The 21,623-nt window shown below is 37.2% G+C and overlaps 1 protein-coding gene across 2 annotated transcripts in view; it reads left to right on the forward strand.

Moving 5' to 3' along the window:
- The first annotated feature begins 8,357 nt into the window (after positions 1 to 8,357).
- Positions 8,358 to 21,623, forward strand: part of lima1b (LIM domain and actin binding 1b) — a 53,033-nt gene continuing 39,767 nt past the window's right edge. For both annotated transcript variants that reach the window (XM_079844463.1, XM_079844464.1), the window contains exon 1: positions 8,358 to 8,541. The gene's annotated coding sequence lies outside the window, so the exon portion shown is untranslated. The remainder of the gene's footprint in view (positions 8,542 to 21,623) is intronic.

Genomic DNA, 21,623 nt, shown 5'->3' on the forward strand with positions numbered 1-21,623 from the left:
AGGACTACAACAAATGGCTGGTAGGGACTACAACAAGCTTCTTCCCGGGTTGGGGACATCACAAACCCTAACATTTACATAAACCCCACACCTGGGAGCACGCAACAAAGGGGGTGAGGCCAAGTTGGGCTGAGTTGTTGTAGTAGTATTGTTGGCATGTTATTTCTGTTACACAATCCGCCATGCTGATTTTAACAGCACTTAAGTATTTTACTCATACCAAATAGGCTATAGGCTCACAAGATGCACTAGTCCTCGAGATCTGAGAGACATACCAGTGAAAATAAGAAACAATTTGTATAAGATAAACGATTTGTAAGATGAGAAATCATTTTTATTTTCTAAAATCGAAATAAAACTGAACACTCAATATTTCAATAAATCAAGGTCAACGCAACAGCCTCTTAAACGTCCACAAACACTCAAGTCTCAGTTAAGCTCAAGTGTACAAAAAGGCCATAAGTAAACCAATATCCTTCAAAAAGGTCTCGTCAATATAGCGGATGAATAAAATAATGTTAAGTAAAATTAAATAGTTAAAGCCTTCTTTCACTGGATGTGCTGGTTTCAGCCTCATCACCGGCTGCAGTCATGAACTCGTCTTATAAATCAAACACCTGGTATTCATCAACTCCATGCTAATGGACTCGCGTTCATGTAAAGTAGCCTTGATGACATGTTTGGGTGAGTAAAGGCAAAACGCACAAGTTATAGTACCTTCAATGTCCTTACATGGCGATATCGCTTCTTTGTTACAGAAACAAGCTGCTGCAGAAAAAGTTAGTTGCCATGCAAAATGTAATGTGTAATTGTATTACTCAACACAAATGTATTTGGGTAAAAAGAACATTTACTTGTTCAAAAATGTAGTTAAGTACAGAGTAAAAGTTGCTTATATTTTCGATAGTCAGTACAACTACAAAGTAGCCAAAAAGTACAGTAATTAATTACATTTACTCAAATACTTTACATCACTGATCCTCGATATCAAGAACACATCTGGGTACTTCCATGCGTCATCTGTACTGGCATTCTTGGGTGCTCCTCAATACTCACATTGATGCTTCCTTGTTTCCTCGCTCCTACGTCCTCCAGCCCGTGACTCAGAAACCGATTGCACTCAGCCATTTTGAAGGACAATTCTCGAGTTGCACATCGAGGAGGAGAGTAAGCTTCCTGAGGAGCTATGAGCGAGGATACACTTGTGTAGTACGTGACGTAGTACGAGAACACAAGGATGCAAGATTGCTTAAAACTAGGGATGCACCGAATATTCGGCCACCGAAAATTTTCGGCCGAAAATGCCCCAAAAGTGCTTTTTCGGTTTTCGGCCGAAAGACTTTTATCACCGAAACAACATGGCCGAAATGTTGTGATGACGCAAACAGAAACCGCGACCTGCACGTGCTTGTCTGAAGCAACATGTCTGCGGTGTGGACGTATTTCAGTATATCTAAGAAACACCCACGTCTGCTCCATGCACACGAGAGCTCATGTTCTCGATTAGAAGAGGAACAGACTTCACTGTGAAACCGAACGCAATCTTTAACAGTGGGCATGTTTTAAGCGCGGAACACACTTCAATCTGGCGGCGGCGCGCGCGTGTGAACGCGATCATCTGTGAGCGCGATCGAGTAGTATGAAGCTGCAGACTCGGAGCCTGCTGCATCTACAGTCCCGCACCCAGAGTCCCGCATTCTCAGGCCCCTCGTTTTTCGAGACAGCGCCTTCTATCAAATTGGATCGTGTAAACAATGCAATTGCAATGTGAAGGATTTAGGCCGAAACGTGAGTATCATCAATTTTATTTAACACATTTATTTTTTAATCAAACCACTTATTGCTCATCGACACCAACATGAATAGCTCATTTAATATTTGTAAAGATAGTTTTTTCCCGAAAATACTTTTTATAGCTTAGCAGACTTTTTGTAGACAAGCCATTGTAAAATCCGATTAAAATTAAGGTAGACCAATTAAATACATTGAGTGTGATTGATTAATATCAAAGAATGTCATCATTCATTATTTAATCAGATTTACAGTTTGACCTTTTTTTATTACCTTTTATCTTAAAACTATAAATTGAATTAATTAATGTCAAATGGAGTAATTTTTTACTTTATATAATTTATGTAGCCTACTTAAATGAGTAGCCTATACTTATAAAACTTGCATATTAAAATTAATCCATGTTAATTAAACTGTGATATGAAGTTGTTGATATGAAGGATCCTGCAAATGGTGAAATAACTGTATCTGAATATATACATATGTGAATATGTATATATATATATATATATATATATATATATATATATATATATATATATATATATATATATAATGAATATAAATATAAATGTATATAATATGAATATGAAATAATGTATATAAAATAACACTTTTTGTTTGCCCCACAGGATGTTCTCAATGGGAAACCAAAGTGGTTTCCCCCAAAGCCACGTGTGCCAGTCTACAAGGACAATAAGCAACAGCAGACATTCTTTCTGAACTCCTCAAAGCTCTGCTGGATAAGTCTAAAACTCAACTGAACTTCACAGATGAAGTGGAGTTAATTTGTAGTTTTCTTTTCCTGAGGTGGGCCCAAACATGTTTGTCAATTGGATTGTTTCTATTATTGCCATATATGCAATGTTTTATATGTTAATTAATTAATTAATTTATATGGACAGGCCATCATTCATGGCCTATGTGAGATGCAGGCATTTTCCTGGCAGGAGCTGAGGAGGTGTTCCTCAGTGGCCTTACTTATAACCCTAGGTATGCTTGTAATTTGCATTTGCAAAAAATATATAATTTATTATTACACAATATTTTTGACAATGGCAATCATTTTAGTGAAGTCGAGGAATTTGACAGAGCGATTGCCAAACGAATGAAAAAACAGTCACCTAGCAGAAAGTAAAGTTATTATTTTACCTTATGAAATTGAAGATGTAAAGTAAAGTCACTAACAAAATTCTTTCTTACTTTTTTCTTTTCTTTGTCCTTTTTACAGCAACATGATGTTTAGGTGATCGTTAAATAAAGTACAGAATTGTTTATTATTGGTGTTTTGTCTATTCTTATTTGAGTTTTGAGCTTTGCATTGCATTCAAAATATATAAAAAAAACGTTTTTGGCATGGTATATGTTAATTAGACCATTAGGTTGAACTGAAAGAAACATTGGAATTTGAAAAACATTGAGGCAATATAATAAATCACACAATATTAATATTGATAATAAGATAGTTCAATCTGTAATTGTATCTCTTCCATCAGTAATTTTCTTTCGATTAGGCTAGCCTACCACCCACACACAAAAAATAACTACTGGGTAATTTGTTAGTCAGAGAACACAGTGTGTTTTTTGGAACATGCACTGAGCAGGGAACGCAAATATGTTATTTTGTAATTATTTTGTGTTAATTTATGTGAAAAACTTTAAAAGAAGCGAGACCGTTATATTCAGGGCCGTGCAGAGAGTTCTTCAGGGGCAGGGGCTCAAATGTAAAAAAGGGGCAACATGTAAATATATATATATATATATATATATATATATATATATATATATATATATATATATATATATATATATATATATATATCTATCCTTATGCTCATCAAGCCTGCATTTATTTAATCAAAAATACAGAAAAAAACAGTAGCCTAATATTGTGAAATTTTACATTATGTTCTTTTTAACTTTTTATTAATAAAAGAATCTTGAAAACAGTATCACAGTTTCCATCATTGACATTAAATCCTCATATTAGAATGATTTCTGAATGATCATGTGACACTGAAGAGTGGAGTAATGATGCTGAAAATACAGCTGTGATCACAGGAATAAATTATATTTTAAATTATTTTAAAATAGAAAACCATTATTTTAATAATATTTCACAATATTGCTGTTTTTTATCAAATAAATGCAGGCTTGATGAACATAAGAGACTTTCATAATGCTGCATAATATTCAAAAATGGTAATATAATAAAGTCCTTTCACGTAACCATTTCGCCGGCCTACACTTCACATAATAGGCCTGTATAGGTGCCGGTGGCACGTGGGGTTTGTTAACGTTGATAGTTTCATGAAATAGTAAACGGTGTATCAATTTACATAAATACAAGTGAATTTAACACTTACCATTAATGCGACTTTTGCTGCTGCTGCATGGTTTTGTGCAGGGATTTGTTTGTTAAAATCCATTTTGTCAGTGATGCAATTTATAAAATGAGACAAACCGCAGGAAATCGTTCCACAAACGTTAGTTCGTCTGTCCATGTCATTTTCAACCGATTTCTGAATAAGAACCGAAAATGACCTTCACATCGCCCAATGGAATTTGAACTTGCTTTGCCAGATCACGATTGTTTGGTATATACATGACAAACGGGCATTGGTGAATTGTGTAATACTTTAAAATATATAATAAATAGATTTGTAATTAAATCAACACATTAGCTTTGATTATGGATGAAAAAAAAATATTGGTTTACTTTTTTCCCGTAAGGCCACACACTCTCTGAAAGGACCATATTTGGCTCGAGAGTCGCTTCCGAACAGAGGAAAATCAGCTGTCAATCAAAACGCACGCGACCCATAGCAACGCGTTACGGCAACGCCTCAACAGAAATTGTCCGACTTTTGAGCCGTTCGTTACTATTGTATACATTGTAATCAATGTCATGTTATAATAATCACATTTATTTAGTTTTATTGACCACGATATTATCATTGATATTTGTCTGAGAGGGGCACTTTTGATTCATTTTGAAAAAGGGCAGGGGCTCGAGCACCCAAAGCCCCCCCCTCTGCACGTGTCTGGTTATATTGCATCCGGAGTCTGAGAATGCGGGACTCTGTATGCAGGTGTTATACGATCTTCCGAACAGCAGGAGGCGCTGTCTCGAAAAACGAGGGGCCTGAGAATGCGGGACTCTGGGTGCGGGACTGTAGATGCAGCAGGCTCCGAGTCTGCAGCTTCACTATGTTGGAGTGATCGATCATCTCTTCCTTAAGAATAAACATGAATGAACATCTAAGGTGTGTTGAGGATACATTACAACTTACCGTCACGTATCATATGTGGTGTAATCGCTCAGTCAGTGTTTCAACGGCAGAAAGACCTCTATATAACTGCTGTAAACTAAACATGAGCATCACATTTACCTCAGGCAGTCATTCAGTGTCCACATCTGTTAGTTCACTAGAGAGATCAACTCTTTCACTAAATATATGACCTATATTAGCCGTTATATTCATTATATTCTACTTAACCTGTTAATGATATCTTGATTATTTCATTTATGTTTAAATAAAATGACAGACACTCTGTATAAATTATATTTCAACAACGAATTGGATAAAAAAACTATTTTATAATTAGATTTAGAAGTTATTGCAAAAACTGCCTTATGTGAAGTTTACATGTTTGTGTACTATGTTATTTGAGTGTTGATTATTAGACCTAAAAATACATAGCAAATGAATTTAGGCTAATAGTTTGGGCTCTGTTGTTAACCTTTAATATTAATGTGCAAGTAAGGGCTCCCTATATAGTTTACAGAAATATCTTCAATAAAATTGTAGTTATAATTTAATTAATTTAAGGACAGATACTTTTTTTTTTTCAGTAAACCAATAAAAATAAATTAAAAGCCATTTTGTAAAACTGCTGTACCGAGCCGTCAGTTTTGTGTACCGCTTTCCCTATTCTACAGTTAACATATGGGCTATGGCTTTGCTTTGATACACTATTATGTTGAAGGCCTACAGAGAAAATAGTTGTATCCTTAAGCAGTTGCACTTGTTCTGAATGCACTTTCTTGTAGTCCTACAGAGAACATTTTTAAATGCACTAGACCTAAATGCTCTTTGTTTTTATGAGAGAACATTTAATTTAAAAACCTTTCTGTAGGCCTGTACATTATTATTTAATGTACAAATGAGTGGGGTCAAGTTAAACATTTTAGTTTGAATTTTATTTTATACTGTGCATTGTTGCAATGTGCTAAATAAATATTGGCATAACTTGTAATTGATTTATTCTTTGAAACTTTAATATTAATGTATGCAATTGCAATGCCTTGATTTTAGTAAAGTTAGTACACAGTCATAGCCATAAATGCAATGGTACTAATAATTGGCATAATTTCTTTCGGTGTTTCGGTTTTCGGCCTTGGTTTCCTCTTTTTCGGTTTTCGGTTTCGGCCAAGAATTTTCATTTTGGTGCATCCCTACTTAAAACACATATTGAGAAACAGTCATGGTCTTATTATTGGGAGATAATCCATAGCTCTACCAATGGAGAAAGAGTAATGGCTTACTTGGATCATGTGTGCCTTGGTAACCAATCAAATTACAGCCTTGACGCCATTGAATTTCGTTCAGTTGTGCGACAGTCAGTCACAGTTTGCGGATACCATATAGAAATGAATGAGTGTTGTAAACTGAATCACTTCTCTTATAAACCAGTTTTTTGTTTTGGTGTAAACTCAATCCAAAACGAATGTTTAAGCGCAAACATGTTGAAGATCAGCCAATGCGGTGTCGATTCATTAAAGGGGTCCTTGATTATGGTTTGCCTTTTTTAACTTTATTTTGTGTGTAATGTTGCTGTTTGAGCATAAACAACATCTGCAAAGTTACGACACTCAAAGTTCAAAGCAAAGGGAGATATTTTATTTTACAGAAATTGCTCATGTTATTTCTGTTACACAGTCCACCATGTTGATACCCTCGGTAGAGCAGCTAGTCATAACATGTCTCATCTAACATTATAACTGTTCTGTTTTTGGCTGTAATAATAAACTCCCGGCATCTGAGCCACTGAGGATGCAGTGGATTAATTTAATTTGTGAAGGGAATGAGCTAAATTCATATGTTTGTGTAAATCATTGTACACTGCACTACTTTGCAAACGAGGGTCAGTAAACGCAGGATTTGCACAAAAGTTGCTTCTCAAAGATGGATCAATAACAACTCTTCGTGATCCAACTTCATATCCAGAACACGCAAGTACCGCACTTTATAATGAGTGTTTGCAAATGGCCTGTGCTAATGTGGCTAAAGCTACCATTATCTCTTACTGTATTCACAGAGACCAGAGCTTGTTATTTTTAACCTGAAAATGTTCACCACCTGTACAATTCAGAAGCGCACTTGTATTACGTCTAAAAAATAAAACGAATGACATAGCTCTGATCTCTGTGAATACAGAGACAATGGTCCTAACAAGCACATTCACAAAATATAACGTGTGGTACTTGCATGTTCTGAATATAAGGTTGGTTAAACAGTTCGTATTTTGATCCATCTTTGCAAATTCCTCTCGCTGTGTGAGGTTCTCCACACTCCAGCTGTTGTTTATCCAAACTAGCGCAAGCTGTAAAGGGGGCGGGGAGCAGCAGCTGATTTTTGCATTTAAAGAGGCACACAGGAAAACCTTTTTCTGCCACCCAAATATGGGCTTTCAAAACATCCTATAATAAATTATCTGTGGGGTATTTTGAGCTGAAACTTCACAGATACATTCTGGGGATATTATATTACATCTTGTGAAAAGAGCATTAAAGGAGCCCTATAAATGATAAGCTATTTCCTCACAAAAGCGGTTTATTCAGTGAAGTGAAGCCTCTCCTCCATTGACATCCAAAAAAATGGCCTCTTGTCTCTTTCCATGTGTACCGCAGCGTTAGCAGGCATTATGCTTTTTTGCAACCTGATGTTTATTAGACAGAAGAGGAGTCCCTTCTTCAATTTAAGTCTTGTCTGCCAAAAAAAAAAACACACAAAAAAAACAGTAACACAAATGGTATAAGTTGTGCGCTATAGTTAAAAATCTTTGAATTATGGATTTGAGCAAAACCCACACTATAGAAGCAATGTTAATAGTGATGCCTAATCAAACATCACTTAAATGAGGAGGTGTATTCTGACATAATCTAAGTAAAGGTTTCTGAGCAGTGGATGGTTTTAAAATATGGATTGGTAAATTGCTTTTAGTTTTTGTAGTAGTCTTAATACATTGATTTGAAAGCAACAAAAGACCAGTGCATTTCCGCCCTTTACTCGCAATGTATAAGTGTGTACACTTCACACACAGAAAGAGTCAGTCATCTCTGAAGCTACTGTTTGACCTGACTTGTTCAGTTAACTCATTTGCCAAGAACAACAGGAAAGTAGATACTCAAGAATAGCAGAAGTGCGCGCACACGCACACACATTCAAAACACACCTGCCAGGTGACATACAATGCCTGGGTTCACTGGTGCGTATTGTCACATGATGACAGTTCCACCAGTCCTGGTGGACGTTCCTCCAAACTCCGCCCTTTGTAAAGTCACATGGGACAAACTCCTACACAAGCACAAGGAGTGTCACATATCACAGAGTTTTCTCCAGAATCAGGTGACACATTGAAATTCTGTAGGGATTGTTCATAATCGAAATTTGCTGGCTGGATTAAGAAAAGACATTGAAGTCCGAAACCTTTGAAGATAGGAGGATCTGATTTTGAATTATAGAGGTGAGTCTTTCCTCGTTGACCTGTGATGAATGTGGGTGAGCTTCTCAAATTTAGTATTTCAAGGACGAAAGAGGCAGTATATTTAAACATTTGTCATTATACTTTTGGTTCAAGCACATAATTTAGCATTTAACAAGCAGATGAAGTGGTTAAAAAGGGAGTTTAGAAGCTGTTTTTGTTAGCCGGCGCTCACCTACTCAGGTGAAGATCCAGTTTGACCACCAGACCTTCTTAGGAAGAAGGAAGTCTTTGTGTTCAGATCAGAATGACATGTCCTATGGTGTCATAAAACTGAACAGACAATCCTGCACATGTTTTGACAAGACAAAAAGGCTATTGTTTTCAAAATATTGTCTAGATATGACTATTTTTTATGAACATTTGAACAACATATAAGACTGCATATATGACTGCACATCATAAGATCATATCAATGATTGATTTACCAAGGTTATTTCACTTTCACATTCACGTCAAATTTGCCATGAAAAGTTTTTTGTAATTTATTTATTTTTTATCTCCATCGAATGGTCTAACAAATGATTGGTTTGTAAATCAAAAGTCCTTGATATTTGTGTTTGAAATCATTGAATGTTTGTGTGTGTAGAATATTCAAAACGTAAAAGTAATCTGACAGTTGTTGCATGTCCGTCTACTTTATCAGCTTTACTATATTAAAAACAGTCAGTTAATTAGATCCTGTATTACACTGTAAAATAATGAATTGGTTTGAGTAGAGCCAACTTAAATTAATTAACTTTCATGAGTATTTAGAACTTTCTTTTTCTTTTGAGTTCTCATAACTGACTAATTTTAATTAAATTTGAATAGTTTCATTGTTTTGAGTTCTATGAACTTGTAACTTAAATTTAAACGAAACTGGGCTGGGATTTCTATCTCCCAGCATGCTTTGCCAGGACACCCAAAAGGGACAGTAAATGCCAAGATTAAGTGTTATATTGTGGGGGTTTTTTTTGTGCAAGATTAATGTTAAGTGTGAGATTTAGTAGTGTTTAATGTTTTGTTATGCTAGTTTAGAAGAGTTTCTGTTATGATGGGTTTATTTGAAGGGTTTCCATCATGTGACGAGTGGAGCATGAGCTTAGTTTGAGAACAGATTTATGTTAAATCTATTATATTGCTGTCCTTATTCAGCAAATGCTATGCTAATGCTACCAATGTGTAACCAATTAGCAAGGTAGCATTTATTGAATTAGCTAGTTAAAGCTAGTCAAGTTTCCACTACAAAAAATATGACTTTACATGATAATTTTAAGTTAATTATATGAATTAGCTTACTCAAATATTCAGAGCAATTAAAATGTATGATTACAAAATAAAAATCTGCAAGTTCTGCTTACTTAAACATAAAAAGATATTAACATCAAAAATTGAGGCAACTCAGTTTTTTGAGTTTTGCCAACTTATTCGGGTTTACAGTGTCTTTAACTACTACTTACTTACTTTTGATGATTAAACATGTTATAAAATGTAGGCTACTTATTGTGTACATTTGCTGTTATTAACTTTGGGAAACAGGTTAGAAGTAAGTTTAAAGGTAGGGATAGGTTTAAGGGTAGATTTAAGGGATAGTTCATGTCGTTGGAAACAGAAGATTTCTGTGCACCTTCGAAACACAAATGAAGATATTTTGGTTACACTTTATTTTAAAGTGTCCGTATCACAGTGTAGTTATACATTTAAGTAATGAGTACTATTAAGTAACTACATGTATTTACTATAGGGCTTTGGTTTAGGATTAGCTGCATGTAATTATGCATAATTTATTACTACAGTAACAACTTGTAACGTGTAAAAGCGACACTGTAAATTTACAGCTTTTTTAAAATCTTTAAAAAAGCTTTTTTCATCATTTTTGTTCATCCATTGAAAGTCCATGCAAGCACAAAGTACATAAAGACATCATAAATATAAACAAGACTTGATTTAATCCAAGTGTTCTGAAGAGACGCGACCACTTTAATAGATGAGCAGATTTAAAATAGGCTTTAATTCACGTGACCATTGATCAGCAGAGCACATCAAATATGGTCAACACAGAAGCTCAACCGAAATGGTGTCTCTTCATTTTAGTTGTGTGGAGGGACAGAAATCTCTTAAGAGTCATTCAAATTTTCTTCATTTGTGTTTCAAAGATGTTAAGGAGTCTTATGGGTTTGGAACTGTAACACTTTATGTCATTGTTACACATTTTTACAAGTAGTATAACTATGAATTATGCATAATTACATGCAACTAACTCTAAACCAAACCCCAATCCTAACCATATAGTAAGTACATGTATAGTTAATTATTATTACAAAGTACCTAAATGCATGATCACACTGTAACACGGACACCTGCATATACGACAGATTGACAGAATCCGATTCATACTTTGGGTGAACTACCCCTTTAGAGTTACACAATTAATTGTTTATGGCGTGTTCGACGAAGTGAATTTGTAGGATATTTTGTTTGTTCCATCCTGGTTACCATTCGATGCACATGGCATCATATTACCATCATACTTGTTGTGTTTTTGGTGATTCAATGTTTAGGTCTTTGCTTTGGTTATGTCAATCATTACTGAGGGTGTTTGTCAAAGTGAACGATCAAAGGTCAACGTTTGCAGGAAACCTGACCATCTGATATGCAGTATGTTTGAGACTAAAAATAACCTTTTTAAAAAGTTGTGTATGGACATAAGTGATGATTATTTTTTATAATCATTGAGTCTGTTTAGTAACTCAATAAACAATCCTCTTTCTGTCTTTTTCTCTGGTATGTTTTGTGATGATAAAAATGACTTTTTTCTTCTTCTTTTTTTGCTGGACTTTTATTTGATGCTTTTCTTGGCCATTGTTTTCAGACTGAGCAAGTGAGTGAGACTGGAAAGTATTTTCACTGCCGAGAAGCCAGGAAAGTCAGACATAGAATCACAAAGAAAAAAAATCACAAAGAAAACGTTCAGACTACAGAATATCAGGACACTTGCAGATATTAACAGCAGGACAAAACACTACAAGGTACATTTAGATGAATCACTTTCATGTTAGAGAAAGAAAATTGCATGCACATATTTTTTTAGTAATTGCATGTCACATATACATAGTTTTCTATGCATTAATCCTGTTTTCTAATATTTATTGTTCTGAAAACTATTCATATTTATTATCAAATGCGTTGATATCTGAGGTTAGGGTTAGTCAGTTGCACCTCTCAGGTCAAAGTCTCTGTTAATATCCGCTGTGATTATGTAACCATTACCGTTCACTCAATGAATTTGTCTGTGTGTTATTGCATCCTGCAGGCTAAATATAGAATTTATCGTAGTAGCTTGAAGCAAAAGCAATGTTTCTCTAGGTAACAATGTCAGTATACAAAATATAATGCAAGCCAAGTTATAATAGTTTAGTTTCCACCTTTTTAAACTTTCTGATATGCAATGATTGCACCTCAACAACTGCTTTCAATGAGTCAACTAAATAAGCTACAGGCATCTTTTCAGATATCCGTCTTCTCCCATTATTTATTGGCTTGCTTATTTTTTTGGCGTGAGGGAGATTTTTGGGTATATTTTATTTAGAGAGGACAGTAGGAGGACAGACAGGAAATCATGGGAGAAGAGAAAGAGAAATCAGATCAGGAGAGGACCTTGAGCCGGGACTTAAAATCAGGTCACCCAAAGTGCAACCGCACCACATGTCGGAGCACTTGCCCGCACAGCTGTGGCTCAAAAGAAAATTGGAAAGTTTTGATGTCATAAGTGACATTCGCACTATAGGGGTGTAAGTTAACGGTTCAGATTTCTCACGGTTTCGTTTTTATCACGATTTTAGAGTCACAGATTTGGTAGGCATTATATTATATTATATAGGCCATTAAAAAGCGGTAGGCATGTCGACTTGCGCTAAAAGAGTAACCCCTGACGCGATGTACAGGAGCATCGCAAGCTTTGACGCCTCTCGCGGATAGGGCTGAGCAACAAACTTAAGCCCCTCTTCTCTTATATCAAGATCCTCCGCCATTTCTCTTAAAAAATTCTCGTTTCAGACTCTAATTCATGACTGGTGTTTTGTATTGCTCTATCCTCTGCGCTTCTGCATTCGTCAATACCATAGACTGTGAAAAAATATGGGTGTAGTGTCCGTGAAGTCACCCATAGGATTCTGAAGACCAGTTTTGAAGCGTAAAGTAGGGACGAGCTGGCCGTTGCCATCCTGTCAGCGCGTCATCGCGCGTCACTCCCGGATAATAGAAAATGGGCAAAGAGGCGGGACGTGGGTGGAGCTGAGGTGACGCAATGACTAACAGACAGCAGATAAATGGCTATCCACCTGTCACTCAAAGTGGCCACGCCCTTAATTATGCAGAACTTTAATGCTGCGTTCACACCAAACGCGAATAGAGCGTCTGGCGCGAGTGATTTCAATGTTAAGTCAATGGAAAGGCGCGTTGACGTGCGTTGCAGAAGGCGCGTTTCGCGCGGCGCGAAGTACGCGAATACGCCTCATTCGCGCGTCCAGTTCACACGAATGACGCAAATTGGACGCGAATTAAGTGTCTTGCGCAATACGTGTGTTACACGCGAGTGTTGCTTTTGTGCATTCACACGTTTGAAGCGAATTCGCGTCTGACGCCCGAGTTGAAAATTTTTAACTTTGGCGTCAATTCGCGCCGTGTTAACCAATCAGGAGCCTGCTCGCTGCGGTCACGTGGTAAAGTGACGTGATGAGAAACCCTGCATAATTTTAAAATACTACTATTGTGTCACAAAATGTAGTTTTAAGACTTTTTCAGGTGAGAATGTAGTTGTTTAAAGCTACACTGTGTGATATTTTCCCCCATCTAGCGGTTAAAAGGTATATGACCATCCAGTGAATATTAGTTTCTCTTCCTCTCAATTCCGATTTCGTTTTAACTCCTACGGTGGCCGATTTAGTCCAAGATTAATATGGCTTCCAGTTCGACCTCGTCCACCTTCAACACGGTGCCATCGAGTGTTAAAACGCGAAAGGCGAAGCTTGAATTTACGGGCATGTCCCTCTTTGGCTAATGTACTTTCAAGATGGAGGGGCAACATGGCGACCCGCATTCGAACCTCTTACCCGTATGTATTTTCAATGGCATATTATAAACTTACGAGAATACTTTATAACTTGAAAGAAGTAAATATACATTAATGAGCACATATATTTTTGAAAGAACTAAGTGTTTTTCGCTAAGAATAAACAAAAAAAGTTACGCAGTGTAGCTTTAAAACTCAAATCTGTGGTTTATTTATAAAGAGAGTGCCTATTTTTAAAAAAATAGTCTTGCGTTTTTGGAGTTGAGAGATCCAGGCAATCAGCGGCGCTCATTAACCCGGCGAGAGCAGCCTTTCCTTGGCCAGTCCTTCTGACGTTTGCCGCTGGCTCTGATGTCCTGTAGTGGTTCGTCTTGTGTGGATCTAACGGGCAATCTTTGGTGTCATGAATCTATAATTTGTTGTCTGCCAAATCGTTTTGACTGAGGGCAAAGAGAAGTTTCATAACTTTATTTTTTAAGGATATTTAAATATACATATATAGATAGATAGATAATGTAGGAGTTGCCTGGACCACATTTGTGTGGTTATTAATATATTTTTTATGAAAATGAAAAGAGGCAGAGTGGTGTTTTATGACATATTTTTCCTGGAGCGCCTTGAACGCGCGTCTATTTCGCTTCCAATGCTCGATTTCTACGCGCGTCCAATTCGCCGCGGATGCGTGAATGGATTCAAAATGTTCACGCGTCAAACTACACAGTAGACACGGTTTTGACGCTCTATTCGCGTTTGGTGTGAACGCAGCATCAGGCTTTATATAACGTAAACGAATAATTTATAAAAATAAAATCACCCCCCTCACAGTTGTCATGAAGGGCAAAATTAGCCGTATAGACCAAAACCACAATTTGTACCAGGCTGTAAGCATGTTTTTTTCTGTTGTAAAGTTAGGCATTTTAACATGGGGCTCAATGAGATTCTGCTCCCTTCTGGAGCCTGTCCCTAGCGGCCAGTCGATGGATTGCAGTTTAAGTCACTTCCGTATTGGCTTCAAGAGAAACTGCGGGAGGTTGCCGCTTGGTCAATACGCATGCATCAAGGGTTCAAGGGTCAAGGGGTTACTCTTTCGCCGTAAATTGACTTGCGTACCGCTGACCGCCAGAAGTTAGTTATTTTAGTCTATAAAGTTTTAAATATGAATATTTTTCTTACACAAACGCACCACTTCGCTTCAGAAGGCCTTGGAGCCGTGTGGAGCAGTTATATGATGGATGGATGCACTTTTATGGACTTCGAAAATGACCCATCAAGTCACTGCCATTATAAAGCTTGGAAGAGCCAGGACATTTTTAATATAACTCGGATTATATTCGCCTGAAAGAAGAATGTCACATACACCTAGGATGACTTGAGGGTGAGTAAATCATGGGCTAATTTTCATTTCTGTGTGAACTAACCCTTTAAATGAGTTTAGTTTAAACACAGATAGCAACGTGTGCTGTTCAGGTCTCACCTGCGCTCCCGGAGAAGGAATTTTTTTTATAATGTTGTAGATTTATGTAGCAAATGAGAATCAATATGTGCACAGTCGAACACACAACCTTGCATACTTCTTTTGATTCGTATGCGTACACAGGCGTTCGACGCATGCACAGTTTTGAGCTAACTTTCACCATAAATTACAACCATAGACTGTAAACAAATATGGACTTAGTGTCCGTGACATCACCCGTAGATTTCTGAAGAGCAGTTTTGAAGCCTAAAGTGGGCGGAGATGTGGCCAGCGGCCGAGATGGTAACTTTTCAAGATTGTAACTTTTCAAGAACCCAAGCGGCAACCTCCTGCGGTCTCTCTTGAATCCAACACAGAAGTGAGTTCAACTGCAGTTCATTGACTGGCCACTAGAGACAGGCTCCAAAAGGGAGTCAAATCTGTACCTCTCCCATGTTAAAATGACCAACTTTACAAGCAGAAAAAATATATGTTTACAGCCTGGTACAAAAAGTGGTTTTGGTCTATATAATTAATTTTGCCCTTCATGACAACTGTGGGGGAATTTTGTGCATTTTTTTATAACTCATCCGTTTAAATGATATTAAGCCTAAATTCTGCATGATTAAGGGCGTGGCCACTTTGAGTGACAGGTGGATTGCCGTTTGTCTGCTGTCTGTTAGCCATCACTTCACCTCAGCTCCGCCCATGTCCCGCCTCTTTGCCCATTTTCGGTTTTCTGGGAGTGATGACACGCTGCCAAGATGGCAAAGGCCGGCTCCGCCCACTTTGGACTTAAAAAATGCTCTTCAGAAACCTACGGGTGACATCACGGACACTACATCCATATACAGTTAATGGATGAACCACGCTGTAAGTGCGTGCCGAACCGTGGGCGGAGAACGGTATGCTTCGATTTTTTACAGAGAACCATTACACCCCTTTGCACTGATAAGGCAATCACTTATAACCATGGGCACAATGGTTTGCCTCAAGAACAGCGGAGTTGAATAGCGAATCTTAACCCACAAAATGACCAAAATAATGTTCCTCTGAAAGTAACTTGTAATGTTCCTCTGAAAGTAACTTCTAGAGGGCTAAAAGTTATAAAAGACACTTTAAAAATTATAACAGCTGATATATGACCATATGATTTCAACTCCTTAAGTTTTCAGTCTAAAGGTGTTGTTTGTCTGTCTAGTAAGCTATGTAACAATCATCTAGAATGCCCCATCAACTGCATCCCAGTCACCCTTGATATAGTAGAGTACTGCACTTGTTATCTCCCAGAACAACAGCTTGAACACCCGTGAACACAGGTTTTGGCATGTTGCTACTTGCCAGTGGGTTTAGTAATGTCCAAAAGACTCACACAATAAACATCATGAGTAAATAAAACACCTTGTGCACACAGATGGCTTTGCGGAAATCCATTCAGCAAGATCCTTTCAAAGCATTATGGGTATTTTAGTCATCGAGCATGCAGTGTTTGTACACTTGTTATTACAGTACATTTTGAGATGAGGGTGGTTTTTGTTGGGCATCACGGGTTCTATTGATGATGTAAACGCTGTTTTTCAAAAACCTTGAACCATACCAAAAGTATGCATAAAAGAATGTGGTGTGGGGTAAGGTTCATGTGAACTCCGGTTCGGTTCACTGCTGATATGAACACAATCGCGAAAGTCAACTGCAGTAGACACAATTAAGTGCCGTTAAGTGTTGGTGCTTTGGAAACAAAACCAAAGGTTTAAAAAAGAACAACAACAAAAGTGATGTGAGCAACTCTATCCATTTTGGCACCTTCTCTTTCATAGCCGTTAGCAAAATGGGTCGGCAGCTTCAGTTTGATGACACAAGGATTCCGCGGTTCGACCTCAAATAGAGGGTATGCATTGACGTCACTTTCCCGCCAGAACACGCCCCCTCAGCCGGACTGAGTGGCAGAAGAGCTGCTGGTGACTGGAGTTAATAGGGTAAAATGCCAGTAAAACAAACGATTATCAGTTTAAACTAAAGGTTAGACTCGATTATAGTATTCCTTAGAACTTACCAAAGATCCAGTGATCCATGGATATTGAAATGCAGCCAGGAATGTCAAGAATGGAAAACAAACATTTTATTCAAATTCTGAATATATTATAGGCCTATTGATTTTTTTTATATATCGCCGAGACACATACTCTCATAAATAGAGCGCTCCCTTTATAATCACTAAAAGCTGTCACTCATTCAATGAACGATCTCACACAGGTTTATTATCTTAATCAGTGAAGCGACTACACAATGAATCTCTTATTTACATAATGTCTACACTTAGCGAGGATTACTCAGCACTGGACAAACACTCCAGTGGTGAGTGGATTCTAACTTCAACACCTGTGATTGGCCATTGCGTTCAAGAAATCAACAAACATGTCTGTGATTGGCTACATTACTCACCGAAGCGAAAACAAGTTGGAAATTGAATAATTTTACAAGGGCAAATACAGATACGCACTGGATATTTTGCCAACTCTTTTTCGCTAATAATATGCTATTATTAGGAAGAAACAAATCCTAGACCAGCAGTGTTGGGCAGCTTTTCCCTCTAAAAGCAATCAGTAGCAGAAGCAGCAGCGGCAGGGGTTTGAGTGAGAAAATCACACGCTATTATCAAGTATGTCTCCCTCGGACTGGACTCCGGAGGGGGCACAGGGATTACCATGGGGGGGCAAAGACTCCCCGACCCTCCCTCTGGCACCGGGCCTGGTTTTATGCGTTTTTCGCGGCATTCATGCTGTAAACCAACGCTGCCTCTCAGTCTTTTTGCGACTCAGTGGTGGTAACCGCAGTCACTCCAGCCGACTGTGACGTCATGTGCAAACCCTCTTTAAAACAATGTGAACAGAGAACAGTGGGGGAGGGGGAGAAATCGAATTCTGGTTCGGATCAAGCAGTTGAAGCAAATGTGAAAGCACCCTCAGTTTACCTGAAATGTCCACTATGGTTTTGGACACCGTAGTGCACAATATAAGGGCGTGGGGGACTATTTTGGACAGAGCCACCATCTGATGCATAATGCAAATGTTGGATTGGATAAGGTAAAAATGTTATGATAAACCGTGAAAATCTAGTGATAAACTTTTTCCTTCCTTGTACTGAACTATATGCATAACATGCATAACATTTGTATAAGTAAAATGTACTTTGTTGCTTGAATATAGATATAGCCTGTGCTTCCTGGAAAAACCAGCTTGACCACCTCATTCTGGTTAGACTACCCAAAGCCTGAAGTCATTTGACAAAAACAGGAAAGAGCTGTGAATGAGGATTTGGGGAGAATATGGGAGAACCGACCACAACTGCACAATGTCTGTTGTCTTTTTCATAATGATACAGAGGATGAAGAGCTTCACAGATTCACAGATTGACATTAAAATATCAAGCATTCACCGATTGACATTGAAATATCAAGCATTGCATTTTGTTCCCTGACAGATAAAAATAGAGCATGTACAGCTCATTCAGTAATCAAACTAACAGGATTATTTGAAGCACAACCTCATGATTTCTTTCAGTAATTTTGAGTGGAAGGTCCTCAAACCCACTTGGATATGGGTTGATATAAGCCCTGTGTTGCTTTCACTGATAATTAATGGTTCAGTAATACTCTCTGGAATCCTTGATTTTGATTGGTCAGTCGCTACATTCAGGCGTATTATTTGCCCAATAAGAACCGTCGTCAATAGCAACCTTGAATAACATACCGCCAATCCGGAAACTTTCATGTCTCTTGTATTATACGGACTCGCGCTCGTTTCATTCAAACGCAACTGCTGCCATTTGATTTTACGTCTTTATATTTGCACTGAAAATTAATTCGGACGACTTGATTATTAATAGTAGTACTGTAATATTGTTGCTGTGTTCATCTTTTTGTTAAGACGATAGTTTTGTTCACTGTAATTGATTATACGACAGTAATAAACAGGTAAGATTTCAAAGCAGTTTAATCTTAAAACAATATCAATATCTCTTATCCCCATAATTATTTATGTGGTAAGTTATAAAAAGTGGTATGACTGTACTTTATCCTTTAAATGTTCGTATATACTCTAAATGAACGTAACTTATTCAGTTAACTAAGTTAACTGTTTTCTTCGCGGAAGCGTTGCGTTCAGTGAGCTAAAAAATAAATGTTTCAACAAAAACTATATTGTGTGTCCAATTATTAATTTATGTGAGAAGTAGCCGTATAACATTTTTTATAATTAATCAATTACCGGTTGTAATTGCAAAACAACCTCCTCTGGGGTCCAGTTAATGTATTTTGGTGCATTGGTTTGGCATTGGTTTTGTACAATATGTACATTTCTGAATAATTCTGTCCTCCAGACTACACTTCCAATATCATCATATTTTATATGTGTTTTTTAACCAAGTGAACAGTAAAAATAGCTACAGTAAAACCACACTCATACATAAATTCAAGTTGGATTTTAATGGAAACATGCAGCAGTGTTCTAATGGATAATTTTATAAAATCATGATAATTTTAAATGTTAAACACTGTTTATTAAAGGGATAGTTCACCCAAAAATGAAAGTTCTGCCATTAATTACTCACCCTCATGTCGTTCCAAACAAATAAGACTTTATTTCTTAACACTGCTTATCACATGGCTCTGGGAAATGGTTAAAGAAAACAGTATCTTGATTAACAAAACGTGTAGGCATCATAAACTTTTGTTGGTCACCGTGTTTATTTTCAACAATAATCAAAAAGCCAAAGAAAAATCCTATTGACTTTTTGTCAGGGAGAGCAAACTTACAGGACGGCCTACAGAAATATGTAATTCAAGTGACCAATTTCTCCAGTTTCATACAAATTGGTTTCCATCCACCTATTTTTATGCACATTTGGGGATAGAGCATAAAAAATGCTAGATGTGCTTACATTTTAAAGATGCCCAAAAACAAAAATGCACTCAGTTGAGGTTTACACATTTTTTATCCGATAGTGCCGATGTTTTTTAACCAAGTGAACAGTAAAAATAGCTACAGGAAAACTACACTCATACATAAATTCAAGTTGGATTTTAATGGAAACATGCAGCAGTGTTCTAATGGGGCAAGTTGTCACACACGTTTTAAATGTTAAACACTGTTTATTAAAGGGATAGTTCACCCAAAAATGAAAGTTCTGCCATTAATTACTCACCCTCATGTCGTTCCAAACAAATAAGACTTTTGTTCATCTTCGGGACACAAATTATTATTTTTTTTATCATTTGATCATGGGACAGAAATCTGAGCATTGACAGCAACACAAATACTACTTTGAAAAAAATCATAAAGAGATTGTGACTAATCCATATGAATTGACGGCTCAGTCTAGGGACCCTGTTTACTAAACAGGGCAAATTAGTGTGAGAGGGCAATTCCAAAAAAGCGCCGATGGGAGAGGAAAGTGCAGATGGGAGTTGGAGTGTGATCTATTGACGACATGCAAATTAATGAACACATATAATTTCCATAATGACCAACACAATCTACCAGTTAGTTGGTTTATGGCGTGTTTTTTTGGTCGGTAAATAACGGTAAATAAATTGACAAGCGCAAAGCTTAGTAAATAACCTTGAATGATTAATTTAAATACTCTCCTCCCTTAAAATTAGCGCTTGAAAGGGAAACTCCTTCAAATGCATATGCAATAAGATCAGCCGCAAAAATAACCCTGCCCATGCTTTTTCAGCGCTAATTTTTCACTGCATGTCTTTAGTAAATTCTGACAGTAGTTTTTAATGCCAAAAGAGGGTTTGCGCTGGCGCAAGCTGTTAGTAAATCTGGCCCCACATTTTCTGAAGAGACTTGATCGCTTTATATGATGCGATAAAAACATTGATGAGCCAACATAAACAGAATCTCAACAAAACCTGCTTGACGTGTGAGAACAAACCTCTTGCTGAAGCTCAAACGTGCTGCGTAACATGGGAATGAACCTCATTGGTTCTCGCTGAAGCTCAAACGTGCTGCGTAACACGAGAATGAACCTCATTGGTTCTGCTGAAGCTCAAACCTGCTGCGTAACACGAGAATGAACCTCATTGGTTCTGCTGAAGCTCAAACCTGCTGCGTAACACGAGAATGGACCTCATTGGTTGTCACACGTCAAGCATACATGCTTGAGCTTCTGTTTACCACAACTGATGTGTGAGTTGATGAAAGTTTAAATGTGAATAAAAGCCTAAATTCAATCTGTTCATCATATAAAGTGATCGAGTCTCTTCACAAAATTTGGACTAAACTGCTCAATTCATATGTGTTAGTTTCACGATCTCTTTATGAACTTTTTGAAGCGTCAAAGTGGTAGTTGCGTTGCTGTCTATGGAGGGGACAGAAAGCTCTCAGATTTCATAAAAAATATCTTAATTTGTGTTCCGAAGATGAACGAAAGTCTTACAGGTTTGGAACGACATTAGGGTAAGTAATTAATGACAGAATTTTCATTTTTGGGTGAACTATCCCTTTAATTCGACCATTTTTTACAATAGTTTGACATTTCTGAATGTTACCC

Source organism: Gobio gobio (genome assembly GCF_949357685.1).
Source record: "Gobio gobio genome assembly, chromosome: 19".
Classification (NCBI taxonomy): domain Eukaryota; kingdom Metazoa; phylum Chordata; class Actinopteri; order Cypriniformes; family Gobionidae; genus Gobio; species Gobio gobio.